Here is a 16,332-nt window from a genome sequence, read left to right on the forward strand (position 1 = left end):
AAAAAAAATGCCCCCCTTGCTTCTGACCCTTGCAGTGTGCCAAACCACATTTAGCATCCATGAATTTGGCATTACTATAGTGAGAAGAACCAAGTCAATTTACGGTGTGTGTCTCCTGGAGCACAATCTGGGCACTATGTGTTGGGTAATAAAATGGTTAATGTGCAATTTTCACTTTCCAAAATCCAGTGCGTGCTAATTTCCGGAAAGTGCCTGTGGAGTCAAAATAGTTACTAGTCCTATAGATTAATTCATTGAGGGTTATAATTTCCAAAATGGAGTCACTTTATGGGGATTTCTAATGTTCTGGTTTTCTGCCATTTTGTCATATTAGGGCTCTTAATCCTGCTAATTTTTGTGTTCGCTTCAAGCAGGAGGAGATCACACTTAGCGATACCCAAATATTTGTAAGTCAGGAGGAAGACAAGGGTGTGGACGGGGAAGACGAGATAGTGGAAAATGAAGTTACTGACCCAATCTGGGAAGGTGACAAGCAGAGCAAAGACAGCAGCGCAGAGAAGGTGGGATCCATAGCACCACAACAGGCAGGAAGAGGTAGTGACGTGACCACAGAGACAAGGCGGGCAACTGTTCTCCAGAATACCAGCACGTGGGAAGTTGCCAGTCCAAGGGTTAGGTCTTCCTGAGTCTGGCGCTTTTTTAAAAACTGTCCAGTTAACCCAAAAAAGGCCATTTGCAACATCTACTGTGCCAGCATCAGCAGGGGCAGCACAGCTACCAGCCTGACCACCACCAGCATGCCCAGGCACACGATAGCAAAGCACTCGACTAATTGGGCCGAACGCCAGGACCAGAAATAGTGTCGGTGGGTGACACCACTGCCTCTTCACCTGTTGTATGTGCATGCCAATCCCGTGTCCATGATGCTGGTGAAGATGCCTCCTGCTCTCCACCTGTCGTAGAAACCGCATTCATGTCCTTGTCCAAGAGCAGCATTCAGTTGTCCCTTGAAACACAAGCGGAAATACGCAGCCACCCGCACACCCACAGGCCACAATACTAAACGGCCACATTTCGAGACTGCTTGCACTGGAAATGTTGCATTTTAGGCTTGTGGAGACAGAAGCTAGGTACTCAGTCCCCAGCAGCCACTATTTCTCCCGATGTACCATCCCTGCCTTACACAAGCACGTGTCCCTTAACATTACCCGTGCCCTCACAACACAGTTACTATGAAGGTCCACCTAACCAAAGACATGTGAACAAGTGCTTGTGGCCAGGGATGTTACATTTCCCTGACGGCACACTGGGTGAATATTGTGGAAGCCGGGACCCAGTCGGATCTTGGGGCGGAACGTGCTACCGATGCCGAGGATTGCGGGCCCTGGTTCAATCAGGGTTGCCCCCACCTTGTACAGCAGTTCCTGCACCTCTTTCGCCTCCTCATCCTCCATATCTCTGAAACGTCAAAAACATCAAGCTGGAAACTTTCAGCACTGCCTTGGTCAAGCAGCAACAGGCTCTGCTGAAGCTAATCTGCTTAGGTGACAAACTGCACACCCCTGCAGAGTTGTTGAAAGCTGTAACAGAGCAGGCAGATCTGTGGCTCTCACCACTGAACCTACAACCAGGCATGGTCGTGTGTAATAATGGCCGCAACCTGCTAGTGGCTCTGAAGCTTGGCAACCTAGCACATGTACCATGCCTGACCCACGTGCTCATCTTAGTGGTTCAGCGGTTTCTCAAAACCTACCATGATCTGCCTGAGCTGCTTGTGAAAGTACACTGTGGGTGCCCATTTCCGCAAGTCAGCTACAGCTTCCATCGCCCTGGCTGTGCTTCAGCAGCGTTTGCAACTTCCAGCTCACCGATTGTTGTACGATGTCACCATGTGTTGGAACTCAACGTTGCATATGTTAACAAGGCTTTGTGAGCAGCAGAGGGCAGTTGTTGAGTACCAACTCCAACACGCCCGTCAACATTCTGATCAGTGTCCGCACATAAGAGCTGATGAGTGGGCATGGATGTCTGACATCTGCGCGGTTTTCCAAAACTTTGAGGACTCCACCAAGATAGTGAGTGGTGGTGATGCCATAATCAGCGTCACCATCCCGCTTCTCTGCCTACTGAAACACTCGCTGCTCACAATTAAAGACGAGGCTTTGCAGGCGCAGCAAGTTGAGATGGGGCAAGAAACTATACAGGGTGATACTACACAGCCCAGACTCGTATCATCTTTTCAACGTGGATTGGGTGATAATGAGGAACACAGGCAGGTTTCCTGCGCTACAGACGGTACAACCCACACCACCATCATCCCATCTGTTCAGCGTGGCTGAAGAGGAGGAGGATAAAGAGGAGTATGAGGAGGAGATGATGGACAATCATCCATCTTGGTGGAGACAGGGAAGTCTTGGCTCTCTGCAGTCTGTTACATATGGCTATGTTTATGTTCCGCTGCCTTTCCCGTGACCCTCACGTTGTACACATTTTGGGCAACAGTAATTACCGGTTGATCACCCTTCTAGACCCATGCTACAAGGAGAACTTTCTATCTCTCCTTCAAGTGGCAGAGAAGTCTAATAAAATGTTGCAGTACCAGAAGGCCTTAGTTGAAGAATATAAAAAATTCCCACCTGACAAAGTAGGCGATAGAGGTCAAAGTTCATTGGACAACCAATGAGTACAGGGAGACAGACATACAAAGCCATATGCAGTAGTAGCAGGGGAACACTCTCAAAGGTCTGGGACAGTTTTCTCAGACCCTCCCAGTGCCCAGGCCCTGATGTACAGGGTAGTCTGACAAGGAGGGAAAAGTTTTGGAAGATGTTGAAGGAGTACCTTGCTGACTGTACCACGGTCCTTCATGATTCCTCTGTGCCTTACAACTATTAGGTATCCAAGTTAGACACGAGCATGAACTGTCTTCACTACGCCTTGAAGGTCCTGGTCCGCCCCTAACGTTTTGTCAGAGCGGGTTTTTAGTGCGCCGGGGGTATTATAACTGATAGGTGTGTCCACCTGTCAACTAACAATGCTGACAGGCTGACTCATATCAAAATAAACAAGGCCTGGATTGGCCCAGACTTCTCAACACCACCAGATGACAGCAACAGAACATAAATTCAAATCCATTTTTTTTTCTGGTCTATTCCCATGCAAATCTTCACACCCAGATAGGGGTATATGCTTCAGGATTTCTTCTTTTTTATGTTGTCCTATTCCTTCTTCTCATCCTCCACCACCATAACAGGGTGATCATCATGCAACACCCCCATTAATTATTTTAAAGGTATTTAGGATGCCCGCATGAATAAGTTTTAGAGACCTACTTCTAACATTCTTTACAATATACATGTATACCCCTGCTGGAAATGAGTGTTCATTGTCTTGCATACACTGTCTATAACTTGATTGTATTCTTCAAAAAACTCATTGACAGATGTGTTTTTTAATGTAATCTGCACTCAGAAATTCATCAAAGCAGGCAGGGTTGCTTGCATTCCTTCACAGTTTGGTGCTGCCATGTCCCAAAAATATACTCTTCGGGGACGGGTTAAAATCTATTTTATATTCTGCAATATTACCTCTCATCTGCAATTTGTGTACGGGTGAGCTATAGCACTAGGGATAGCGTATTACAGGTATCTAGTCAGGGATTATAGCCTTATACTCAGTGCTGCTGCAAGCAAAAAAGAAAAAAAAATCTATGCTATTCCTTATTAATACCACTGTTAGCTACATTTAGTATAGGGATAGGTGCTAGGTGGTAGCATCTGCTGGAAATGAGTGTTCATTCTGGTCACATACATCTTTTCCACAGTTCATAACTTAATTGATTTCTTCCATTCACTCATTGACCAATTCAAAATTTTTACGGTGATCTGTACTCAGAAATTCATCAAAGTTTACAGAAATTTATCATAGTTGACAGAAATTCATAAATTTAACAAAATGTACTGATTTAATGTGTCAGTTTCTCTTCAGCTTCTGTATGTAAGAGGGAGTGGTGAGATACTTGACGCTACAGGACCTGGAATTACCACTTCAGAACTCTCCAGTGCTTTGTTTCCTTTCATTTATGGCTGCTTATTGAATTATGCTTGGGGTCATTGTCCTGCTGAAAGACCCATGACGCCAATCCAACTTTCTGACACTGGGCACTACATTGCTACCCAAAATCTTTTGGGAATATTGAGATTTCATGATGCCTTACACACAGTCAAGGCATTCAGTGCCAGAGGAAGCAAAACAACCACTAAATATCTTTTAGGCTATGTGCCCAAGATGCAGAAATGCTCCGGATTTTTCCTGACCGTTTTTGCATATCCCTGGCAGAAAAAAACGCATGCGGATTGTACATGCGTTTTTCCTGCCAGGGACATGCGGATGTGAAGCTTTCTTCACATGCATTTCCGCATGCGGGTTGACAAGCGCTTTCCAAGCAACTTTAGCATCACTTGGAAAGTGATTGTCAACTTGGTCACACTATATAAATCCATGCAAACGGCATGGATTTATATGGTGTGACCGTAAAAGAATGGTTAAAAATAAAAAATAAATCTATACTTACCTTCTGATGGCCCCCGCAGTCTTGCTTCGCTCCGTCCTGGCTGCCGGCAGATCGCGGTACACAGCACTGAAGGACCTGCCGTCACATGACTATAACGTCAGCGCAGGTCCTTCAGTCCATCGCGATCTGCCGGCAAGGGAGGACAAGCGCAGCGGGGGCCATCAGAAGGTAAATATAACATTTATTTTTTATTCTTTTTTTCACAGGTTCTATGGTACCCGGATCCGGAGGAGAGTCTCCTGTCCTCCACACCCGGGTACCATCCGCACATTGAAACGCGTGGAACGAACATCTACATATGCAGTGATGCGTAATCCATGCGTTTCAATGCAAGTCAAAGGCGGCAAAAATGCAGCACTTCCGCAAAATAATTGGTAGTGCTGCATTTTTTTCCGCAATGATAATCCGCAGCGAAAATTTCTGCAGAATGTGCGCAGCACATGCGGATTATCATTGGGGACCATGGCAGGCTTTCTACCATGCATTTTTTAAGCGTTTTTGCCGCTGGGGAAACTCTTAAAAAACGCATCACAGCCTTAACCTCCACTATATTTGACAGTAAGTTCTGTGTGCTTTTATTTTTAGGCCTCATTCCATTTACAGTAAACAGTTGAATGATGTGTTTTACCAAAAAGCTCTATCTTGGTCTCATCTGTCCACAAGATGCCTACTGGCCCTCTAAAAATAGTGGAGGCCACTTGCTGGCACCCTATAAATTATGATGGCCGCCTGCTGGACCTCCGAGTTTCAAACTTTACATAATGTATACGAAAAAGAAAATTTGACCACCTCAGATGGATACGTTATATTGCAGTAGCAATATATGGCCATGCAAATTTCAAACTTTACAGTATTAAAGAAGTTGTCCACTAATTTTACATTTATACCCCATCCGTAGGATAGGGAATCAATGTCTAATTGGCCTGGGTCCCGCACCAGGCACCCCCGCAAATCAGCTGCTATCTGTGCCAGTGGCTTCCGTCGGCTGGAAGTGCTTACTTGCGGAACTTGGCCGTCCAGCTTTAGTGGCCGCCGCAGGGTACTCTAACAATAGTAAGGGCCGCCTGATGGCGCTTTATTAATAGTGAGGCCTGAAAAAAAAATGGGACTTTCAGAGTCTCTCTTTCATAAATGAAACAGATGTATCTGATCATGTCCAACACACCACATGGCCAGATAAGGTAGTAAAATGTTAAAATTACATTTACCGGTCAATGTATTTTTCACCGTTGAAAGCAATGTGAACGTGCAAAAACACTCAGTGTGAACATAGCCCAAGGTGTGGAGGAGTATTTTTTCTGTTATTTATTTTGCATTATATAGAAGTCATTATCCTGGAAAAAATGTTTCTTAAAATTTTTTTCCAGGAAAATCCATTTTATCTTCGTTTTTGTATTTTTTATTGTCAGCCCGTAAAAGTACTACTCTGGTAACATTGTTCACAGCAGCAACCTGGAAGTCAGAGATGATTCCAGGGGGTCTTCCCCATGCTGTTCCCATGCCATTTCAGCACTGTTTCCATAGATTTGAAAAAATGTTAGACTCTCTCCAGCCCTACGGAGGATATGGAGGGGTTGTAGAGGGAACCGCTGGAAAATTGCTCGAGTAAATAGTACCCAAGCACCACTACTGACTACTCTTTTACCTTCTGATTTTGTATTTTCTCTGCCCTCCGGGTTCTGACCTGGCTAAATGACTATTTTTCATATCTGACTCTACAGAACAACAGGTCACACCAAGGCCCAAGCCTAGGTGTCTCTGTGTAAGTCCAGATTCATGTAGATGGGTTAAAGAAGTTAAAGGTTGATGGGGAAAACTGTGACTATAGACAATAACACATCATATTTTCTACTGAAAAGATTAGGCTGAACAGTCTTCATCAGTAAAAAAAATGAGAAGAATAACTAGTGGGGAAACTTCTCTGGAGTAAATAGATTACCAACAGCCACAAACTCTAAATTATCGTAAAATCCAATATTTTCTGTCAGATGAGTTTCAAGAAGAAATATTAGACATTTAAAGAGAACTTTTTATAATAGTGCAGAGCTGAGGTGTCTTAAATTTGAATATCTGGCATTTGGAAGAGGCAATGGAAAGCTTTTTTTAAAGAGACCAGGGAGTTACTGAGTAACATAAGTGAGGCAGGCCGATCCCACCACAATCATACAAAATGAAAATCTGTAAACCAATAGACTTAGAATAAAAAAAATGTTACACCCCCAACAACAATATATGTATGAGGGGGGAGCTCCAACACTAAACTGGACTTGCACTCATTTATTGTGGACCATTGGAGCTACTAGGAGTCCTGACCAGAAGAGTGGAGAAAGTATTCGTGCTCCCCATTTCAGGAGAGATTGTGCAGTAATCTGAATTCCTTAGGATTGAAAACATAATGGAATTTATGATGTGGAGTGAATCCATGAAACCAGGGCTGGAGCCATGCCACCACATCTCCTGCAGGCGTGAATAAATGTATATTACAGCCATCAGCCACGCACAGCTTAGAGATATATCATGGCACAGGTGTAATGTTTTTTATGCATTTTATTGCGATCCTGTTTGAAGTTAGTCGGTTTTAAAAGAAATTGAAAAGTCAGGATAAAGGGAAATTCTGTTGTTATTGTACAGAAATTCACACTTGTCCTCACTGCACATTTAATGTTGTCGATCATAAAAGTGAAGTTTCTCCAGAAAGACTGGACCTGGTCTTGTAGGGACCATATGAGCACATTCAGCGGCACAGAAGGGAGAGAAGGTAGATTCATCCAACAAGATATCAGGGATCTAGGAAGCCAACAGCATCATTACCCTCCGCTTTCTTTTACAGGCCCATCATAATATTTTTCTTCAAGTGATTTTCTAACTTCTCAGCACATTCTACATAATGTGACAAAGTCACTGGTAAAGTACTGGAGGAGAGATGTGTAGCACTGAGATTGTTAGCTCCAGTAATTAAACATAGGAAAAAGGTTCCAGCAAACGAGGGGGTTAATCAGACATCTTTAGTTCTAGAATGATTGAACACCGGTAGAGAGGGAGTAGGTCATAGGATAAAATTCACAGGCTTTAGAGTATTTGTGGGGTGGGCCTGGAGGTAACAGCCACACTTTAAATAGAAACTGTTCCTGTGTCTGCCTCTTTAAGAAGCTGAGTGAGTCGATCACAATACGCTGACATTTGGCTTTGTAGTTTACAGATCTGGGCAAGTAAGGGTCAACGTCTCCTAATCACAGTGGGTAGGTGGATCCTCCAGGCTGTAAGTTCTATAGAAAAGGGCTTTTAACGCCCAAAGTCATTTGGACAGTTTGGGGTGTTAAAATATGTTGTGGTCTAGAGGGAAATGGTGATCACACGATTGTGATACGGCCGATCTACATCACCGATAAAGTAGCCAAAGCCGGTGACTGAGAAGAATCTGTGACTTCTCAGCATTTAGTGGTCACTACTCACCTGGGTAGTCATATGTAGGAATCTCCTCTTTACACCGCTCATCACCCATCACATATGTCTCTGTAGTATTAATATGGGTCAGATCTTCACCCTGAAACAAATATTGTAAAAGTCACAGATAGATGGAGAAGTCACCTCTATGATCAGCTCTAATCCTGCCATCTCCACCGTTCTCATTACACAAGTATAAAACATATAATACTGGTGGATAAAACAAGACAGAACACAAGACCTTCACAGCCGTCTACATATCATAGGGGAGATCTCATGACTCCTTCTCTCCATCTACCTGATGATCCTGAGGAACATTGGGATCTTCTTGTTTAGAGTCCAGTGGAAGAAGAGGACGGGGACATCTCTCTGGTGTTGTCCTCTTACTGGATAAATCTGGAGGAAACACATACAGGGACTGAATTCATTCTTTACATACAGATAATTATAGGCCGTGTGTATTTAGTCCGGTCTATTACCTGGTGATGTGAGGGGCTGAGGAACCTCCATCATGACGTCCTTGTACAAATCTTTGTGTCCTTCTAAATACTCCAACTCCTCCATAGAGAAATAGACGGCGACATCCTGACACCTTATAGGAACCTGACACATACAATGATACCGTCATCCCCGATCCCTTCATAGCGTTACTGTATAATGTCCCAGCATTCCCAGCAGTGTCACCTCTCCAGTCAGCAGCTCAATCATCTTGTAGGTGAGTTCTAGGATCTTCTGGTCGTTGATGTCCTCATGTATCAGGGGGTGAGGTGGAGGTCCTGTGATTGGGCTCAGGGGTCTTCCCCATCCCTCAGACACAGGGTCCTGACAGCGCTCACTAGAGGTCTTCTTCACTACTGTGTAATCCTGGTTATGGAGAGACACATTAATAAATCTCACTACAGACATTTCCAGAGTCCTCACCTCTCCAGTTCTGTCCATCTGTTATTCCCATAGATAAGAATGATGTAATGGGACGTCATCAGAATCTCTCACCTCTCCAGTAAGCCGGAAGAGGATCTCTAGGGTGAGGTGTAATATCCTCTCCGCCATCTTGTCGCTGTCCGTATCCATCTTTGATGGGTAATTCTGAAAAATTGTATTATATAGGAGATCTTCACTGAGAGGATCCGATAATGTAGAGACCTGAATGAGAAGAAGATGAGCCGACGTAACATCATAAAAATCCTGTGTAATAATACAATTACTGGAGACAATAAGGGAAATATATCAGGAGATAGAATGTGTAGATGTTGTATTCTCTAGTCTTATATGGACATCTCCTCTATGCTCCCAATCACTGGCTGTGTTACTCACTGCGTCAGCAGCTGATTGGCTGTATGAATCACAAGTTCGTTGGGGCTGACCAGAAAATACAGAGATTGGCGGGGACCCTAACAGCAATGATATTTTTATTATTTTACAACATTCAGTTATTTTCATTGACTTCTACTAATAAAACCTATATATTTTAGGCCACATACAACAAGCAGTTTCTTCCTCGGAGTCTGCAGCTGAACACGTTTCTCATAGACTCATCTTCCTTATTGCTAATTCTCGTCTCATTTACTGACACTGGAATTATATTATGCTGTGTGTGGGGGGGATGGCGGTACTGTGGGAACATTACACTATGTGGGGGCATCATATATACTGCATAAGGGCAAACAAAAAACCGAAGAAAGATGATCTAGAGGCCGTATTGTAAAACTACAATAATCTTTATTAGTATCAATAATCAATCACAGGGCATGGAAGTGGACAGGGCACAGTGCAATGGCTATGCACAAAGACGCGCAGCAGGGAAGATACATAGTAAGAGCAATAAGTTAAAGCGTATAATTTATATATATGTGTACACCCCCTAAATATCCAGGAATCAATATATATAAGAATGAACAAGTATAAATCTGTCTTAGTATGATATGTCACTCTTAAGGGTAGTGTGGAACCACTTCAGTATGTGCAAGGCTATATGTACCCACATACTGGCCAATCATTATAGGGTAAATTGATTGTAAGGCAAATTGATACCGCAATTTACCCTATAATGATTGGCCAGTATGTAGGTAGATAAAGCCTTGCACATACTGAAGTGGTTCCACACTACCCTTAAGAGTGACATATCATACTAAGACAGATTTATACTTGTTCTTTCTTATATGTATTGATTCCTGGATATGTAGGGGGTGTACACATATATATAAATTATACACTTTAACTTATTGCTCTTACCATGTATCTTCCCTGCTGCGTGTCTTTGTGCATAGCCATGCACTGTGCTCTGTTCACTTCCATGCCCTGTGATTGATTATTGATACTGTGAGGACCTGGCCACTTACTAAATACTTTTCCAGCACTGAGCACCAATTTTCGTCAATCTTATTTCTGTGCTTTGTTAGAAATTCGCTTGCTGTGTTTTGTTTTGTGATTTGTTTGCTCATCAGTTCAACCTCAGGTATCTATTCCATTCACTGACCATATCTCCGAGACCTTGGGCCATTGTTCTCAGTCACCACAGGTAGTCTCACATGCAAACCCAGGGGATGGGTTCCACCTGAGAAAATATCTCCACTAAGGCACAATTAGCTGGGGGAGGGAGGGGTGAGCTCTTCTGCCGATTCAGGGGGCTGAACGCTGTGCAGGAGAAAGAGAAGATTCATTGCTAGTCGGACTGAGAGCTGGGTGGTATCACGGGCTGCGGTCGTGATATTCATCATCCGAAGGAGGATATGCTGTGACTGCCAATATACCAGCGGGAGATACAAAAAGCTGTGGGCCAACCAAAAGTTGGGGGACAGTGGGTATCACCTGGTACGGGGCAGTGGAACTACTGATCCCAGGTTGGAAACTCGAGGACTAAGAGAATTGCCTGTTGGACATTTACCTGGAATTGCTGTTCACCGTGGTCAGAACGAATAAAACTAAATTCTTCATCTCTCCCTCCATTCTCCCCACCCATCTCACCTTCTCCTCAGAGCTATTCCTCAATATACAATCCTTTGTCTCCAAACACAGACAGCCACCTCATGCCCTCTCTTGCTCCCACCTACTAACGCTTTCTCTGCTCCTCCTTACTGCCGGCGACATCTCTCCAAATCCTGGCCCTCCTCACCACATCCCTACAATCACTTCCGCCTCCTACCCACGATCTATCCCAAACTCTCGTAACCCTTCTAACCTTAGACCTATACGCCCAGCCCCCGCTTCCCCAGTTCCACTAACAGGAGCTCTATGGAACGCTCGTTCGGTCTGCAATAAACTTTCCTACATTCACGATCTCTTCATCACTAACAAGCTTTCCTTCCTCGGCATCACTGAAACCTGGCTCACCCCCTCCGACACAGCCTCTCCTGCTGCACTTGCGTATGGCGGATTCCACCTCTCCCATACCCCCCGCCCCACCGGCAAGCACGGTGGAGGAATAGGTTTCCTCCTCTCAGAAAAGTGCTCCTTCACCCATATCCCACTGCCGCCCGCAATTACTCTCCCCTCTTTTGAAGTGCACTGCGTACGCATCTACTCCCCATCCAACCTCCAACTGGCTGTCATGTACCGCCCCCCAGGATCAACCACCACTTTCTTTGACCACTTCACCACCTGGCTACTTAATTTCCTCTCCGTTGACATCCCCACTATCCTCATGGGCGACTTTAACATCCCCATTGACACTTCCCTCTCAGCTGCCTCTAAGCTTCTATCCCTCACTTCCTCCTTTGGTCTTACTCAATGGTCTACCACACCCACCCACAAAGATGGCCAAACACTGGTCCTCATCTTCACCCGCCTCTGATCCCTATCTAACCTCTCTAACTCACCTCTCCCTCTCTCTGACCACAACCTACTCACATTCTCTTCTCTCTCCTCCCCGGGGCAACAATCCCCACTCCACAAACTTGCATACCCTCGTAGAAATCTCAAACACCTTGACCTACACTCTCTCTCTGAATCCCTCCTCCCTCTTACAGACATTAGTTCCTTACATGATGCAGATGCTGCTGCCACTTTATACAACACCACAACAGCTGCAGCTCTCGATTCGGTCGCCCCCCTCACACATACCAAGGCTCGCACAATCAACAGACAACCCTGGCACACCAGCCTAACTAAAGAACTGCGACGGGCCTCCAGGGTTGCTGAACGTAGATGGAAAAGGTCCCACTGCCATGAGCACTTCATCGCATTCAAACAGTCCCTCACTACCTTCAAGTCCACACTCACAGCAGCAAAACAAACATACTTTGCATCTCTCATATCCTCCCTGTCTCACAACCCTAAGCAACTATTCAACACCTTCAATTCTCTCCTCCGTCCCTCAGTACCTCCTCCCTCTCCTCTTATTTCAGCCGAAGACTTTGCCTCATTCTTCAAGCAGAAGATTGACACCATCAGACAAAGTTTTTGCCTAAAGCCCCCACAGCCCCCCCCCCCACACACCTACTCAACCCTCCTCCTCCAAAACCACATTCTCCACCATTTCTGAAGATCAACTTTCCTCCTTACTCTCCAAATCACATCTCACCACCTGTAAACTTGGCCCAATCCAGTCCCACCTCATCTCAAACCTTACCACTATCTTCATCCCAGCCCTAGCCCACCTCTTCAACCTGTCACCAACAACTGGTGTCTTCCCCTCATGCTTCAAACATGCCTCAATCACACCCATCCTCAAAAAGCCATCCCTTGACCCATCCTCCGTGTCTAGCTATCGCCCCATATCACTTCTCCCCTATGCCTCAAAACTACTGGAACAACACGTCCATTCTGAACTGTCCTCCCACCTCTCCTCCTGCTCCCTCTTTGACCGCCTACAATCTGGTTTCCGACCGCACCATTCTACTGAAACTGCACTGACTAAAGTCACAAACGACCTACTAACCGCCAAATCTAAGCGATACTACTCTGTCCTCCTCCTCCTAGACCTGTCATCTGCCTTTGACACAGTGGACCATTCCCTCTTACTCCAGACTCTCTCATCTCTCGGCATCACAGACTTGGCCCTATCCTGGATCTCCTCATACCTAACAGACCGGACATTCAGTGTCTCCCACTCACACACCACCTCCTCATCTCGCCCCCTATCTGTCGGTGTCCCCCAAGGTTCAGTTCTAGGACCCCTGCTCTTCTCCATCTACACCTTAGGCCTGGGACAGCTCATAGAGTCTCATGGCTTTCATTATCACCTCTATGCTGATGACACACAGATCTACCTCTCTGGACCCGATATCACCTCCTTACTAACCAAAATCCCACAATGTCTGTCCGCTATTTCATCCTTCTTCTCTGCCAGATTTCTAAAACTTAACATGGACAAAACAGAATTCATCATCTTTCCACCATCTCATTCAACCCTCCCAACTGACCTATCTATCAACGTCATTGGCTGCCCACTCTCCCCAGACCCTCAAGCTCGCTGCCTTGGGGTAACCCTGGACTCGGAACTCTCCTTCAAACCACATATCCAAGCCCTTTCCGCTTCCTGCCGACTCCAACTCAAAAATATCTCCCGGATCCGCACATTCCTAAACCATGAATCTGCAAAAACACTAGTGCACGCCCTCATCATCTCCCGCCTTGACTACTGCAACCTCCTGCTCTGTGGCCTCCCCTCTAACACTCTCGCACCCCTCCAATCTATCCTAAACTCTGCTGCTCGACTAATCAACCTGTCCCCTCGCTATTCCCCGGCCTCTCCTCTCTGTCAATCTCTTCACTGGCTCCCCATTGCTCAGAGACTCCAGTTCAAAACCCTAACCATGACATACAAAGCCATTCACAACCTGTCTCCTCCATATATCTCCGACCTAGTCTCCCGTTACATACCTGCACGCAACCTCCAATCCTCACAAGATCTCCTGCTCTACTCCCCTCTTATCTCCTCCTCCCACAACCGTATACAAGATTTCTCCCGTGCTTCCTCCCTACTCTGGAACTCTCTACCCCAACGTATCAGACTCTCGCCTACCGTGGAAACCTTCAAAAGGAACCTGAAGACCCACCTCTTCAGACAAGCCTACAACTTGCAGTAACCACCGCTCCACCATACCGCTGCACGACCAGCTCTACCCTCACCTACTGTATCCTCACCCATCCCTCGTAGATTGTGAGCCCTCGCGGGCAGGGTCCTCGCTCCTCCTGTACCAGTCGCTGTCACATTGTGTTCAAGATTATTGTTATTGTAATTGTTCTTGTATTATACCCCTTTTTCACATGTAAAGCGCCATGGAATAAATGGCGCTATAATAATAAATAATAATTGCATCGATAACCTGTCTAGGTGATTATTAAAATCCACAACCGCACATCTTTACAGATACTAATAAAGAATATTGTAGTTTTACAATACGGCCTCTAGATCGTCTTTCTTCAGTTTTTTGTTTGTTATGTTTATAGCGATTGGCCATGATATTTAGTCCTAATATATGGTAGGAGTCTATTATTATATTATTGTGATTGATATATGATAAATATTGCTCTCCCTGCTATTGTTCCTATGAATTTCATCTACTATAATGCATAAGGGGCATAATGGGGGCATTACACTGTGTGGGGGCATCATACATACTGCATAAGGGGCATAATGGGGGCATTACACTGTGTGGGGGCATCATACATACTAAAAAAGGGGCATAATGGGGGAATTACACATCCTGCATAAGGGGTATAATGCGGGCATTACACTGTGGGGGCATCATACATACTGCATAATGGGGGCATTACACTGCGTGGGGGCATCATACATCCTGCATAAGGGGCATAATGGGGGCATTACACTGTGTGGGGGCATCATACATCCTGCATAAGGGGCATAATGGGGGCATTACACTGTGTGGGGGCATCATACATACTGTATAGGGGCATAATGGGGGCATCATACATACCGTACAGGGGCATAATGGGGGCATCATACATACAGCATAAGGGGCATAATGGGGGCATTACACTGTGTGGAATCATACATCCTGCATAAGAGGCATAATGGGGGCATTACACTGCGTGGGGGCATCATACATCCTGCATAAGGGGTATAATGGGGGCATTACACTGAGTGGGGGCATCATACATACTGCATAAGAGGCATAATGGGGACATTACACTGTGTGGGGGCATCATACATACTGCATAAGGGGCATAATGGGGGCATTATACTGTGTGGGGGCATCATACATACTGTATAAGGAGCATAATGGGGGCATTAGACTGTGTGGGGGCATCATACATACTGTATAAGGAGCATAATGGGGGCATTACACTGTGTGGGGGCATCATACATCCTGCATAGGGGGCATAATGGGGGCATTACACTGTGTGGGGGCATCATACATCCTGCATAAGGGGTATAATGGGGGCATTACACTGTGGGGGGGCATCAGACATCCTGCATAAGGGGCATTACACTATGGGGGTCAGTAAAGGGGTCCTGTACTATGAGAACAATACGTTTCCTCCCTTCCTGTCTCCATAGTTGGGTCGTATGTATCTATTACAGGAAACAGAACAAAAACCTTATGATTCTTATAAAGGGGCAACACAAGACCCCAAAAGAGTCACGGTGCTGAGGGGGTTAATGCCCCCTGCGCCCAGTAATGGGGTCTCCACATACCTCCACCTGCAGAGCCGCCACCACATATATGGCTGCTCTGTGCGCACAGGAGCTGTGATGAGGTCACAGGAGGGGAGGAGTCAGGGGTCACATGATCAGGGGCCTCAGTGGATGCAGGACTCTGCTGTGCTGGTTGTCATGGTGCTGGATGAGCTGAAGTTTATGTGTGGGGTCAGGAGGGGTTTACAGTGTGGATGTAGCAGAGCCGCGTGTGTACGAGGTGTACGGAGCAGAGCCGCGTGTGTACAAGGTGTACGGAGCAGAGCCGTGTGTACGAGGTGTACGGAGCGGAGCCGCGTGTACGAGGTGTACGGAGCAGAGCCGCGTGTGTACGAGGCGTACGGAGCGGAGCCGCGTGTGTACGAGGTGTACGGAGCGGAGCCGCGCGTGTACGAGGTGTACGGAGCGGAGCCGTGTGTACGAGGTGTACGGAGCAGAGCCGCGTGTGTACGAGGTGTACGGAGCAGAGCCGCATGTGTACGAGGTGTACGGAGCAGAGCCGCGCGTGTACGAGGTGTACGGAGCGGAGCCGTGTGTACGAGGTGTACGGAGCAGAGCCGCGTGTGTACGAGGTGTACGGAGCAGAGCCGCATGTGTACGAGGTGTACGGAGCAGAGCCGCGTGTGTACGAGGTGTACGGAGCAGAGCCGCGCGTGTACGAGGTGTACGGAGCGGAGCCGCGCGTGTACGGAGCGGAGCCGCGCGTGTACGAGGCGTACGGAGCGGAGCCGCGCGTGTACGAAGCGTACGGAGC

The 16,332-nt window shown here is 46.2% G+C and overlaps 1 pseudogene; it reads right to left on the minus strand.

The window, feature by feature from the left end:
* Nucleotides 1–16,332, minus strand: part of LOC141201649 (uncharacterized) — a 58,683-nt pseudogene that overhangs the window by 3,305 nt on the left and 39,046 nt on the right.

Source organism: Phyllobates terribilis, unplaced genomic scaffold (assembly GCF_046119375.1).
Source record: "Phyllobates terribilis strain yellow unplaced genomic scaffold, ASM4611937v1 Scaffold_120__1_contigs__length_5212024, whole genome shotgun sequence".
Classification (NCBI taxonomy): domain Eukaryota; kingdom Metazoa; phylum Chordata; class Amphibia; order Anura; family Dendrobatidae; genus Phyllobates; species Phyllobates terribilis.